The sequence below is a fragment of the Mytilus californianus genome, unplaced genomic scaffold (genome assembly GCF_021869535.1).
Source record: "Mytilus californianus isolate M0D057914Y unplaced genomic scaffold, xbMytCali1.0.p SCAF_33, whole genome shotgun sequence".
In the NCBI taxonomy this organism is placed as follows: Eukaryota; Metazoa; Mollusca; class Bivalvia; order Mytilida; family Mytilidae; genus Mytilus; species Mytilus californianus.
In genome coordinates this window covers 902,498-917,960 of record NW_026262683.1, presented here as the reverse complement: position 1 = coordinate 917,960, position 15,463 = coordinate 902,498, and the positions used below count along the sequence as shown (strand labels likewise).

General features: G+C 30.1%; 1 long non-coding RNA gene across 1 annotated transcript; it reads left to right on the top strand.

Annotated features, from left to right (window-relative positions):
* Window positions 1-658: 658 nt before the first annotated feature.
* LOC127736568 (uncharacterized) lies at window positions 659-4,033 on the top strand. The gene is made up of 3 exons (XR_007999041.1): window positions 659-1,208; window positions 2,402-2,511; window positions 3,382-4,033. It is a non-coding gene; the product is annotated as an uncharacterized LOC127736568 (long non-coding RNA).
* Window positions 4,034-15,463: the final 11,430 nt, after the last annotated feature.

Sequence of the window (15,463 nt, the reverse complement as noted above, 5' to 3'; positions counted from 1 at the left end):
ATAAACAAAAGGATAAAACGTAAAATCACAAAAATACTGAACTTCGTGGATTAAACCGTGGATTATAGCTAGCTTAACCTCTCACTTTTATGACAGTCGCGTCGCTTAAAATTCAATTATATAGACAAAGATGTGTGAATAAAACAAACAGACATATTAGGTAAAAGTGACAAAAATAGGGATACAGCAGTCAACACTGAGTTATAACCCAGCAAACACACAACATTTTAAAAACATTTTTTAAATGTCATATGGACGTCTCTCACAAAATATTTCAATAAGATATCATTTAAACATAAAAAAAATGTTTATTTTATTGTTTTTGAAATGTTTTATTTCTAACATTTAAGTAAAATGTTTTTACAACATTAACAAAATATTGTTTGCTAATATCTTTTATTCATGTTCTCAAACATTGTTCTAAAATATCCCGTAGATATTTTATAATATAAAAAAAATAATATTTTCTTCAATTGGTATTTTATATTTTAACAACATTTAAAGTAAATATTATCCAAATATCCAAAAAACATTCTGCAAAAAAATGTTTTACAGAAAATATAGTTTTGCTATTTGCATAAAATGTTTTATAACGTAAAATTGTAATGTTTTACATAAAACATCTGAAAAATATCAGCTAAATGTTTTCTATAAAATATTCTGACATACACATTACTTAATAGTCTTACTGATATTTTATTCAACATTTTACGGATATAAAAATAACATTTTATTTAAACTTTATTCAAAATCCCACAAACAACGTTTTGTGGAATTAGCTCGTTTTTTTTCAGGATAAGATATAGTACTACATTTCATCAATATCATGACAAGCAAGATACTATGGTTGAAATCCTTAATTGATATCTTGAAGATCCTTGAAGTCAGATTTTATTCCTTCTTATATTAAAATTCAAAAGAGTCAACATTAAATTAAGCAATAATGTATTAATGAACAATCACCTTTCTTTAATGTTTATTCATTTCGGTCGTGTATATTTAAGAAATTAAGAAATGAAAACTGTAACTGTACTAAGTTCAATTTTCGTATCGTTTATATGCTTTACGGAAAACCGACCTTTTCCGGAATCGACTTTTGTTTTATCACCGGAAATGATTTTGAAATTTGAATTTCGAAACGAAGACAGGATATCAACAAAGAGGGTAGAGCCAAGAAAATTGTTTGTTACGCGATATATACTCACTTGGTAAGAATGATAAATCTGTTAAGATGAAACTTGTGCATTCATTGTGTGTGTTCAATCATAATCGGAACCAAATTACATCTGTTTCTGGAGGTGCGGATCAAGGTTTTGAAAAAAGGGGGCCCTGCGCAAGGCAAGCAAACGTTTGGAGTGATACTTGTAAATAGTCTATACATTTATCTTATAAGTAGCTCCATAAGGGGGTCGTGGCCCCTAAATCCGCCACTGTTCAAGCATCTACGTACACCAATTTGGCAATTATGAATTTGTTCATTGATATAAAAAAAATTATAATGATACATGGCTTGTGTGTTTGATTGCCAATACATCTTATCGCTATTTGTCCGCCATTATTGGCCATGGACATCACAAAAGTTCCCGTAAAATGTTGACGTCATATTAGAAAATATTTGACACCACAATTGAAAGTAATACACCTTATTGCTATTCGTCTGCCATTACTGGACATCACACAACTGTCACAAGTTCCCTTAAAATTTTGACGTCATCATAAAAAATATCTGATGCCACATTGGAAAAGTGATTGTTGTTTGACGTCAAAAGTTCAAGCAGGATAGATTCTCGGGTCAAGCGGGAATAGCGATAAGGTGTATTATTGTATGACGTATGCTGACGTAAAAAGTTCAAGCGGGACAGATTTCCAAATACTGAAATAGAGATAAGGTGTATGAGACAGCTATCCACCAGAATTTAAATGACTTGGATAAAAGAAATTATAGGTCACTTTTAGGCTTTCAAAACTGAGAAAACCAATGCCATATAGTCCACTTTGAAGCCTTGACAAACAAATGTTAAATTTTTCTCAACACAATTGAAACAAAACAACTAACTGCCTACATTAAATACACATTATGAAAAAGAAATTTGACAGACTTAAACCAACAACAACTATTGCAAAAAGCATGACTCAATACCTTGTTTCCGAGGCACACAAACAAGTTACAATAACACTAATATAAGCACCATTTGAATATGGTTATTTTTTTTTTCTAGTAAAATCACTGTATGTATGTATTTGCAAAACAGTAAATTAAATTTCCCTTAACAGCTTAATGAACATTACAAAGACTATGCAAGACTTCAGTATAAGCAAGATAATATAAACTGTTAATTAAAATTATATTTATTGCTTCATACACACAATGTACATACAATGTATCTTTATTTTTTAACAGGAGCTAAAAGAAAAGCCACAAAGGACAAGTTCAATATGCAGGTTTACAATTTGGAAGTGGCACAGGTCCTTTGGAATGTTTACAACCTTTCAGGAGAATTTTTTTTTGAAGTAAGATTTTCATACAGAATTACTGTTATTCCATATTTAATTCAAATATTTAGCACAAACAATGCATTACATTCAAGATTAAGGGCATACAATACAGAAAAGATATCTGGATATTTCAATAAATGATTTTTTTTGTGACAAAACAGAAACAAGTTGTTTATTTAAATCAATCTTTTAGTCCAACAGAGTGCTAATTCATAAACAACATATTTGCTTTCCTTTGAAGTATTTCAAATACATATAAACAACTCATTTAATGACATCTGTGTGTTTCTCAGAAGTTAAGTTATATTATTATCATCATTGCGAAAACAATGCGTAACACTTCGATAAGTTATTATGTGCCTATAGTATACTTCTAGGACTGGATCATATGCCCTTAGATACAAATGACAAGTTATAAACTATGTCACTCTACAGAGTTTAACACTTAAAAAGGACAATAAGATGTTTAATGACATTATGTAGCAGGGCTTTTAAAGGCCCCTACATGATACAATGCATTTAATGAAAACTAAAAAAAAAACAAGAAAACAACAGCCTGATTTATACAAAACAATAAAAGAAAAAAAAATATGATAGACAACAATCAACGAGTATAATGAAATAAGCCTCTTGACTGGACACATATCCAGTCTAAAGTATTTTATGTGGTTTTTTTTTAATAACTTAATGAAGTTCAGCGTGGCATATTGCTCTCTCTTCACACGGTCAGTCATTTATCGTCCCCTTCTGACAGACTATCATCGTTATTTGTTTCAAAACTTTAAAGGGGAGGGGATGTATAATCCTTCAGGCAACGTGAATCGTTCTATAATAAAGGAATGTGCAAGAAGTTTATATATGAATGTAAGGTTAATTTTTTTTCAGAAGCATGGCACAGCAAGAAAAAGATATAAGACACTACGAGACATTCCAAGTGATTTTGAATAAGACAATTGATTGACTTTTTCAATGTATTCTTAAATAAATCAAATAGTTGATGTAAAATGGTGTTTTGTTCTCATCTCTTCAGCCAATTATCAATGATTATTGACTTAAGATGTAACCCTATTAGAAGTGTAGCGTTTTAGTTTAGAAAGAGAAGTTGTATTGAAAAATCTGAATTTGGGACACAAGTTTTAGTCAATGTAACTTGAACTTAAAAATGTGTATTATGTTTGCATAATGTCCAATGGCATATATGTCATGCATGTTCAGGTTGACATATGCATGATGTGTATAAGATAGGTAATAAAAGTTGAGAGTGAAAAACTAAACATTATACCATTGTGGTTGGAATGTGAGCTTTCTTGCCCTGTCTGTCGTCTGTCCACCTATATTTGTCGGATTTTGTCCAACAAATATTTTCATCACTGTTTTTCCCAAAACTGCTGATAAAGATGAGTTCATATTTAATGAGCTGCTTGATAGTGATGAACTGTGATGTGTGAACATTTTTGTATCTGGCACCTGTTTCCTGTTTGCTTATACATTGTATTTCAAAATGTTGAATGTTCTCAAATTTTTCATTACTTTAATTAGTAATGCTGATGAACAGACTGACTTCATATTTGATAAGTGGCTTGACCATGATGAGTTGTGTCTGCCATTTTGGATGTGTCAAAATTTGTAGATACTTCTTGTTTTTAGAGACTTTGAATTGTGAATTTCATATGCTTAGCAAAACAACTGATTTGTTCTTGTTTGTATATAGAATTAATCACTGTGTATAAATTAATTTAACTAATGATTTGTTATTTAAAAAAGCAGGAAACTCAATCAAAAGTACAGAAATTTTTCTATTGATATGATCTAGATATCAACCAAAAACACCTTCTTAAAACATTTTGAAAACATTTTTAAGGCACAGTCTCACTTGCAAGAAAACATCCAAAAAACATTTTTATAACATTTTTTGATGTTCATGATGTTTTTCAAACGTTCAGAAAATATTTCTAGAAAATATTTTTTAAAAGATTATCAAAATGTTTTATACGCCATTGTTTTTCACATTATCATGATATTTCTTTACAACATTTTAATTATATTATGCAAATATTTTAGAAAATATATTAGAAAACGTTTTAGCGATATATATTCTACCATACATTTAATGTTTTTCTCACGTTTTTTTGTGATATTTTCATGACATTAGACACAACATTTTAAAAACATTTTAAAGATGTTTTTGTGTTTGCTGGGAATCTTGATCACTATAAAAACAAACAATTAGGTAACAAAGCATATTAGCAAAAATGAAGACACGAATACAAAACTTTTACCAATGAACAATAACACAATGACAGGATGTATAAGTACTGAAATGTTCTTTTTTAGTGAAATAGAACAAGATTAATGACGATCGATATTAGATCAATGTGTCCAAATGTGTTAAGATACACTAGTTTCTTTACTTGTTCATCAGCTTAGTAAAATATATAAACAATAAGACGAGTTGTACATTTAGTGATCCTGAAGTAGAGATTAAGGTGAAACATATAAAATATAATGTGCATGTATATATCATGCATAGTAGTATAGCGGTTTACGTGTGTTGTGATTTAGGAACTAATTATTCCTGCTGTGCGTGTTGATGATTGAGACGTTTTTAAATAAATTGTTTGATTTAAAATATCATGAAAAGACAACTTATTGAAGAATGTATGAATGAAGTAGAAAATAATACTGTGTTTTCTACGTCTGGATAAACGTATAAGAGAAATACATAAATACATTTAGTTTGAAACACAAATTGTAATCACATGTCAGATTTTCAATGTATAATGCTTTTGTAATTACTGCAGGTGTCTTTAAGATATATATAATACTATGTCTGAAAATGACCTATATAATTTTCCTTAATAATATACTAGACAAATACATGGATTTTTAGACTAAAGATTGGTTGTACTTGTAGAAAACTTGTTTCAAACGGAACAGCACATCCTCATTTTTACAATGTGTGGTTTACCGTACCCGGAGATTTAGAAACGATCCTTTGAATAAACTTATTCTAAAAGGTTACCAATTCAACACTGTAATTAGATCTTTGAATATTGTTTTTATTGTTATCAATATTGATTTTGTAATCATTAAATTAAAAGCAAATTTAATATAATATGCATATGCATATGCTCATTCATGCAGTTCGATTCAGTTCGGCTCAATGGCACAATGTCTTGACAACTTGTAGACAAACAGCTACCCCTATAGCGCAGTATACAATATCACAACAGTGTCAAGTAATGAATACAAATCAACCAACAGAACAGATTCAAGCTGTTGATGGTACACAACTAGAACCAATCAAAACAAATGTGTTTGATATCAAACCAACAGCATTCTAGGAATAAGCATATAGTTAACTGAAGTGAATGGACGGTTTAATTATTAATACTTGTAAATATTCCCAAACAAATGTTTTAGGTGCGGAAGCTATTTGCGGCCTCCAAAATTAGTAAATTAATTACTCAAAGACATGTTCTTTAATGTTTAAATATCAAATTGTCTGTTTCTATTGTTTCTATGTTTTTTTTTAATATCTTAATTCATATTTGCAGCGTACATCAAATAGTTTTGTAAAGGAAATCATTTAAAAAGATATGACATCTAACATTTAATTTCATTGTATTTTCGACTATTTGTGAATGCATTTTATAGGATATTGTGGTTCAAAAACTATGTCAAGAACTGCAAGAAAGTTAAAGTTTGCCGAAATTATTGGTTTACTCTTCATATGAGTGATTACTTTAATTGATGTTCTTTTTGTCGTTTTTTTTGTCGGCAAACATTAAAGAAAGTACAGAGAAACTGTAAACAATAAAGATTTTCGTCATGAATTATATTCTAGTCCACAATGTTTGAGAGGAAGATCCTCATAAGTGAGCGACAAAGGCTCTTTAGAATGTTTTACCATTTGTCATCAGGGTCAATAGGTATCTGTTCGCCAAGAAATTTTTTTTTTTTACAAAATACGCGTTATGTATGAAATGGCTACACTCAGACACATTTTTAAAAGTTTGTCCCGGAACGGCTTTAAAATCCAGCTCAAAAATGGAACATGTTTAGTTGTTCCTGGCAAGTAAAACGTCTTTAAAAATTATATTAGTTGGCGTCACAATAACGGTTAAAAGGATTGATATGTTACTTCTACAACAGGAAGATACCAGTGTTTATTAACAACATATAACAGTCTTAAAACTGCCTAGTTAACTTAACAGATTTTGGCCAATATTGCTTCATAACAAACAACCCTGCAAAAAATAAACGCAACATATAATATGATATATATATAAGACAATAAGACAATACAAAGAAATAGACAAATCAAAAAGAAACTGAAAACATCTGAAGCATGTCTCAACCATAACTATGAAGGAACTTCAATTGTAATCATTATGGTAATTGGTATGTATTTTATTTAACTACGAAACCCATGCAAGTTGGCTGATAATAATGGTTAAGTAATGGTCAATGAAAAAGTTTAATATGGTTAAGACTACATTCGAGTAATATCAAGTAAAATTCAGACCAAATTAAGACTGACGGAGTAAAAATCAGTACAGTCGAGTACATTTATAGGCCATTATCTTGAATAACTTCAAAACTTGAATTAAAAATGTTGTTTGAGTCTAATTATCGTCTTTCTTTTTAAGGAATATGTATATAAATTTATATTCAATCATTTTGGTTCCATTCAACTTCTAAAGAATCTCCTTTTCAATGAAGACATAAAATAAGTCTTGGAATTTCCCAAAATCATGTATTTTCCACCAGGAAGAGCTTATAATGTAGCTTCTATAGGGACCCCAAACGCTTGTCTGAATTACTTCCTCCTTTTAAATAGGATTTAAATTACGGCCATGTAAAGATTGAACTTTAAACTCAGGAGCACCTGAAATCAATCCAATTTTGTTGAGGTCTCATTGTGATGCATAGTGTTTAGTTTTCTATGTAGTGGTGTGTGTACTATTGTCTGTTGGTCTTTTTTTCTGTTTTAGCCATTGCATTGTCAGTTTATTTTCTATTTATGAGTGTGACTGTCCCTCTGATATCTTTCGCCTCTCTTTCAAAGCAAGATTTATAGAACTGTATAACATTCAGTTTATAAATTGCGACTTACTATAATTTTAAACTACTAGTATTTAACATTATTCATAGAACGTGTATTGCGGGTCGTTTCATATATGAAACAAAAACCAACACCTTAAAATAAATATGGTTTATATGATAAATATATATAGAAAAAAAATCTAGAATATTAAAAAGACCAGCCTGCAAATATAATTTGTACCGGATTATCAGTTTGATGGTGGTGATCTTCTATAATTTTACATTGGACACTTTGACTTTTTGGGTGTAAAGATACGAGCAACGTTTAAATACTATTGAGTTTTTTTTGTTTTACGTTAATCAAGATTTCGGATAACAATCAATATTTGAAAATGTATCTGTATTACAGGGCTATTTTTATGAATAAACAACTAAATAGTGCATGATAACATTTTGTGATGGCATTCTATGTTTGCTATATCACAGTTCATTTCAACGCATGACAATACCACTAAACCAATCAGAATAAATTGTTTTGCAGTGTTTAAGAAAAGATTTTGCTTTATATCCATGTAGTATTTGAGAAGCTTGAAAGTTTTAAAGGGCGTATTTTCTGTATAAAGTCAATAATTATGTAGACTTGTGACGCCTAAACTTTCTATTAACTTACATACATGTACGCCGATGAAAGTTCCGAAAACTATACCAATACAGAATACATTTCTTTTTGAAATTATATCAAAACTTTTGGTAGACAAATTTTTATTCTTTATAACAAAAAGATGAACTTAAAATATCTGTCATTTCTCCCTACCCAGTTTATACGTATAACTTATTATGATGGTGACCGGTCAATTAATTAAATGACCTTCAAACTGGACCCCGGACGAGTTCATATTAATATTTATCAATGAACCTTTATGTACAAAAAATGTACGAAAGGTAATACTTTCCACTTCTTATAATTTCCCAAAATTTTCCACATATAGAGTAGATAAGTTATCTTTAAATAACCTGTTGTGACGGAAAAGGAAAATTTTACAAATCAGACGTTTTAATCTATTCATACTAGTCATTTTCAAAGAGAAATGCCGAAATACATTTTAAACCAGGTTACGCCTGGTCAAATTATTGGTTATCTCATAAAAAATACACATTTTTCAGTCTCATTATAATGTTATAATTACAAAACACAAAAGTAGTCTGTAAATAAAGTCAAATATGTTCGATTTTCCAATTTTTGGACATCAAAATTCAAAACGATCGTTTTAAGGTCAATTTCGTCTACCTCACGAAACCTTTTAAGGCACTATAATATTGTTTTTTATTCGACAAAACAAACTGACACTGGATAAAGCTATTCATTTAGCTGAAATATGACGATTAAAGCGCGGATCGCCATACAAAAGCAATGGTTGTCAACCCGGGACATCCCTCTGGATGTGCCACAGTGGTTTTATTAGCATCTTATAGCAGAACTGTTGTGCAAATCTTAAGACTTCAATATATAAATATAAATGTATACATATATCGGCATATATTTACTTCCGTATTATCATTTTGGTATATTTCGTGACATAACGAAGTGTAATTTTTGGAGTTATATATGATGATGATATATGGTCTGCCTGGTGGAAAAAAACTACAATGCAACTAGGGCATGATTTGTTATTACTTTTGATCATTACTTGTGAGTATATTTAATATAACATGTGTCAAAAAATAAAAGCATTTAGCAATTGACATTTAAAGTGTATTAAAGACGTTGCAAAACAGGACACAGTTTAAAAAAAAAGATATCTCTTAAATTTTATTTTGGTGAAAGTTGAATAATATTTCAAAGGTATACAGTAATTTATATCATGATCTTTTTGAGATATCGATAAATAAAGATGTTTCGAAATGATGACTAAGGATAAGAACAGAACAGTTATGTGTCTACAGAATTTAATAATACCCCTTTCCAAAAATAGGAGTGGATATTCTTGTCTCCCTAGGTTTGTTTGTTCGTCGTTCTGTGCGTTCGTCTATCCGTAACACTTTGTATTGCATTTAACAACAAATACAGGTAACAGCTTCTTAATATGTGGTACTGAGTCTTTTATGTTAATTCCTTAATTAACATGTGATACGTTTGAGAATTAATATAAGTTTTAATTCATTTGAATTGAACCTTATTTTTTTGGTAGAAAGTTAATTGGAAATGCCTCTATCAAGAAAATGATTTTGTATCTTAAGGATTTAATTAAATGCAATTTTTAAATCTATAATTTAAAATTGAGTCAGAAGGGCATTGACAAAGAAACAAAAATACTCAATATAGTGATAGGCTATGACAACCCTTTGTGAGATATTTTCTTAAAGGGCAGGAAAAGGCTGACTCGGATTTTAACCTTAAATTTAGCTTTTCCATAATTTGGGTCTCAAATTGTAATAAAAAGATTTAAAATTTGCTTAAATTTTGGTAATGATCTTTGTATGAGCTATTGAAGTCTTCTATGATTGAATATTACAAATTGTTTCCATTGTCAACTTAACCATCTAACTACGGGGATACTGCAATGCAGATCAATCGCCGATAGAAAGTAAAATGTCTGAACCAAAAAAAAAAACTTCCAATTGATTGGCAATCATACAAATATAAATGTTTTTTTTTTTCTTTCTTTCCATTACCCAAGATAGTATAGGCCGTAACTTGACCTATAATGGTTTACTTTTATAAATTGTAACTTGGATGGAGAGTTGTCTCATTGGCACTCATACCACATCTTCCTATATTTGTCAAGCATGTAAAGATTTCCAACTCCTTTCTCCATAAAAAAAAATCCCCAAACAAACACAATTAAAAAAAAAAAAGGATGAGTGAACTTCACCCACTTTCAATATTCACTAGATAAAACATAAACCAATTTGAACCATTAAACCTGAAAAAGAGGATATTTATTTTTCTTGTTCATAAAATGGACGGTAATAATATCTTGATTATATATATATGAACCAAGAAAAATATGGTTGTAGGTTTTTAACATATACTGACGAATCTTGTTGATTTTTTGTTTAACAAATAATGATTAATCCTCAAACAACAACAATATAAGCTTACCATACGTCTTTCTGTTTAGAAAAAAAATCCATATCTGACTTGCCTGAGGTTATTGAACATATCGGGTTATTAAAGTCGCACGAATTTCTGTAAGCGAAATTTGAAACTCATAAATGACTTTTTTAAGGTGTTTCTTTTTTTAGTAAAATAATTCTTTCAATCCCTAACCACACTTAAATCAGTTAAAAAAAATGTTACATCTCCATATTGCCGAGACTGAGCAACGAAAATCTGAATCAATACAAAAGAGTATTACAGGCAGGAAAACGTGAACGTGCTGTAACCAAACAATTCGATAGAATTTGATTACGCAGTGTCATGTATGGTTTCCCCATAAACTGAAATGTTAAAAAGAATCGACAACAGAAAAAAACATTTAAAACCTTAAAGGTTAAACCGCATAATTTACAAAACACACTGTAATGGCTGGGAGAAGGGCAAAATTAGAAGGTACAAAACGGAACTCGAAACATGCTCAACTGAATGGGATGACCTTTCTGACAACCAGTTTGGCGTTGGTTACAGGCAGTCATTGCCGTCGACGGTTACACATGCATTGCTTAGGGGGTAACAAGAAATTCGTTGCATACCACATGATTTAAACATTAAAAAAATTTACGGTATCAATTCAACTTTCGAATTGTAAATATATTTTAGACAATGAAGTAATAAATGAAGTTTATGTTCACACACATTTAATATTTGAAAATAGGAATTGAAAGAATAAGCTAGTGTTGCGTTTCTAAAGTTGGTCAGTATATTAAGAATTTTTATCAAGACCTAAACTTCGATCGTTTTGGGATACAATAATTTGAATAGGATAGTTCCAATCTCTTTGGTGGTTAAGGCGCTGTCAGTTTTTTTTCGATTAATGAGTTTGACCATTTCCGTGGTATCTCTTTATTTCCCTTCATAGAATCAAGAGTTTTTCAGCGCTTCTTTTTGGTGTTGAAGACCATATTATTATTGCAAAATTAGAACTTTGCTAATACAATATTTAATATTACTGACCAAGATGAATTATCCTCAATACAAAAGGAATTTCATTTGTTTTTTGAATCGTTTCGGCTAGATGCTCTTTTCGAGGATTGTCATCATAAATTTTTTTTTTTCAACGCAAAATGATATTCTAGGATACTTCGAGGATCTCATTTATGAAAAAAAGGTGTTTGATCGTGCTGATTGTAGCTTAACTTTCAGCTGAATATTTCATACAACTCAATAAAACAGTTGCTTTGTTACGGATTTTGAAATGTACCTACTATAATTAGATACAAAAAAAGGTAAAATGGCCACAGACTATACAATTTATCTATAATATGGTGTTTGAAGCTTCATAGTGGATTAATAAACATATAATCATAAAGGACTTTGAATGTTTTATAATTTGTTTTATTTTTTTTTATTTTGGATTTTTTGCACCAATTAAGTATCTGCAATAAACGTACATTTTAACATTTCTTTCCTCATTTGTCGTTTTCCAAAACATTTGAAACCACCCTTAAATATCAATGGTCAACTTCAGAGTAGATTTAAAGCATCAACGATCTCTGCACATAGAAAAAAAAACAAATCGTGCTTCAATTCGCAGAAGGGTCCGTATGTGCCGATTGCTGCTAGAATCAATTTATGTCATTATTCAATATACCCTCATTTTCCAGTTGTATTGCAAATTTCCCGTCCAATCTCATTGTCGACCTCATACTGTATTTTACACATATGTTTTGTCGAGTTGTCAAACATGCATGAAATATTTACCGATGGACGAAAAGCAAACAATATCGATTAATTTCATAAACTATTCCATGTATATAGTATACGGACACAAAATCTGGTACAATGCTATGATGTTAATTTCCAATTTAAAATTTCGAGAATTATGCAAACTGAAATGAGTGTTTTTTTTTGGTTATTTCTTTGCAAACCAGTCCATGACAGAACACGTATATCTCTTATCTGAAATGTATATTTTTTAATACGGCTCATATCTTTTTTTTTATTACAGTATGTTTTAAATTTATCAGGCTTTTATAGAACCAGATGTGTAAAAGAGATTTAAGATGTTTATGCTTAATTAAGACGTATACACGGAATGTCGGACGTTTAAAAAAATGGTATGTTTTCTTTCATTTAGTACATTGTATTCCATTTGAAAAATGATGATCGATCTTGCCAAAATGTATCATCTATACACGTTTTGTCTGATGGAGCCACTCAAACCTACATGACTTGATGCTGAAGCTCTTTGCAATTTTTTTTTTATAAGATATGCATGATTTTGCAATAAACTATTTTCCTTATAATATTTTTTTAAAGCTACAATATTTAATTGTCCGCTTGTATTTTTGTTCTATATAATTTTTTATATAATGTTTTGTTCGAATATTATGAGATTTATTATGAAATTATTTGCAAAAAAAGATTAATAGATTGATTCATGTTTAATGTTCAAATTTTAAGTCGCAAATATGTTATGTATATTTCTCATTGGACATGTTGGAACAAGTTTATAAAGGGCTCATAAACTTTTAATAATACGGAAAAAGGTGCATGACTGGTGGTGAGGGGGAATTTTAGCATTTGTAGTGTGTTTTTTTTTTTTGTATTCCTTTTTTCATTTATTTCGTTTTATTTGTCTTACTATGGACAGCAGTATTCTCTAAATAGAAACAGATCTGCATACTAATACTTATATCACCAAACATTAAATATATGTCTGAAACTTTACTTTAAGCAGTTTAAAACTTACATATCTCGCCATATTCATCCAAATGGTTTAGAGAGAAAAGAGATAACAAGCATTCATGTAGAGCTTTTCTGGTAAAAAACAATATCGATAGGATAGGTAATTGTTTAGTCATTTATTGTTATCCTGTGAATATTTTGTTAATTATCATAGATACCTCGGACGATCTCATTTCATAAAGGATCTCTTTTGTACCTCAAATTTACTAACCCGGTGTAGGTCTTTAAGTTGAAGTTCAATTCACTGAAATCTAAACGGGCAGGACACGCTCTCTAAGAATCAGGGGGTCCAACATAAGAGCGGGAAAAGAAACAGCCAATGAAATACCATAATCTACAATTACAGAGAATCAAAGTGATTTTAGTTGATTTAATATCTCTGGTAAGAAATCAAACGATATTCGAGTGAGATACAAACCTGTCAAAAAATCGGGAAATTTTATTCTAAATGCATAAGAATTTATTTACAAAATAAGTCCATATCTCACTTACTTATAGCGGCTGTTATTGATTGTAAATGTTTGTCTTTTTGTTTTTGGCATTCTTCTTTCGTTTAGAAAACAAAAAATGGAAGGAGGGTAATATCTTAGCTTACGATTTTGATCATGGTTCAACTTTTTTCTATTATGACATACGTGTGACCTCTAGCCAACGCTCTATCTTATTAAAGTGTCGCTCTAAATTATCATTTGCTTCAGGTTGATCCACTTTACATCTCGTCGTGAATATGCTTGGCATATTTGCCACTGGAAATCAAGGGAAAAAATAATCAGCACAATTGTGTGATGTAAAATCATTTAGTTTTCAGTTGATAATTATCTAAAGCAATTTTTATATACTTGATTTTTATTCATATTTGATTTTTTAAGTGTAAATTTTACCATTTTTTACTAATTTTTCTCTTTGCATTAAATTCTTTATTAACATGAATTAACGTAGTCCATACCAGGGTTACATTGTATCATTTCCAGCCAAACAAGGAGGGGCGGAGTAGAACAGAAACAGAAAAAAATCTGCATTGAGTGTCAATAACTCAAATATTGAAGCCTACAAGGACGGCAGTCTCCTTTACGTGACAAAATGTGAAGTTTCAAGTTTTGTTTTTATTATCTGGTATAATAGTTGTTATAAAAGCAGAAATTGATAAAAAAAATAGTGTTGGCATTTCTTTTTTCATCCACGATTGCCCTAGCAAAAGTCGCAAAAATGTGTTAAAATCAGCGAACTATTTCAAAATTTAGGTGACTTTTGTTGTGGTTTACAGATTTCAATCAATTTACTTGTGCATAGATCGTATTCCTCCCTCAAAGAGTTATTCAAATGGTTTTTCAACTTAAAGATAGCACGGAACTCTCACTACACAAGGCCTTGATATACGACACTTCTTTTTCAACCAGACGAAGCTGCGTTTTTATGCATGTACATCCGGAAGTCTAGAGATTTCAATATTTCTATTCCCAGGTCAATCCTTTGGTTTTGAAGATAAAGGTAAACATTAATGCAACAGCAACCAAACGATACAGACAAATCACTATATCATGAGTCAGCACAGTTTTTGTAATAGAAAGATGCGTATAAAAAATAATAAGTTGAAACCGTCACATGACTAAAAAAATATGGCGTTATTTAATAATATTTACCGTCAAAGATATCCCAACAGGCACATTTGATTTAATATTATTTATCGTTAAAAACATCCCAACAGACACAAATATTTGGTTGAAAAATATATCACATGCCCGTTTTAGTTTGGGTCGGTGAAATTAAAGAAGGTGTAATATAAACCAGTAGAAGAAAAACTTTTCGCCGTATAGTACAACGGTAAAATAAATGACAATTATGACTTACGTCCTGCGGCAAACTAAATAAATATTTAGGATAATAACCTGTTGATATTATATGAGTATTAACACTGCCTTTTACTAGAACGTTTTTTCACGACTAAGTTCACAAGATATTAATTCGCAGGAAGAAAAGTCATTCTACCCGGAAACATTTCTGACTCGAGCCGACAATTCTTACTTTTAAATGTCGCTAGTTTAGCGTTGAAATAGCAAATACCAGTTTTAA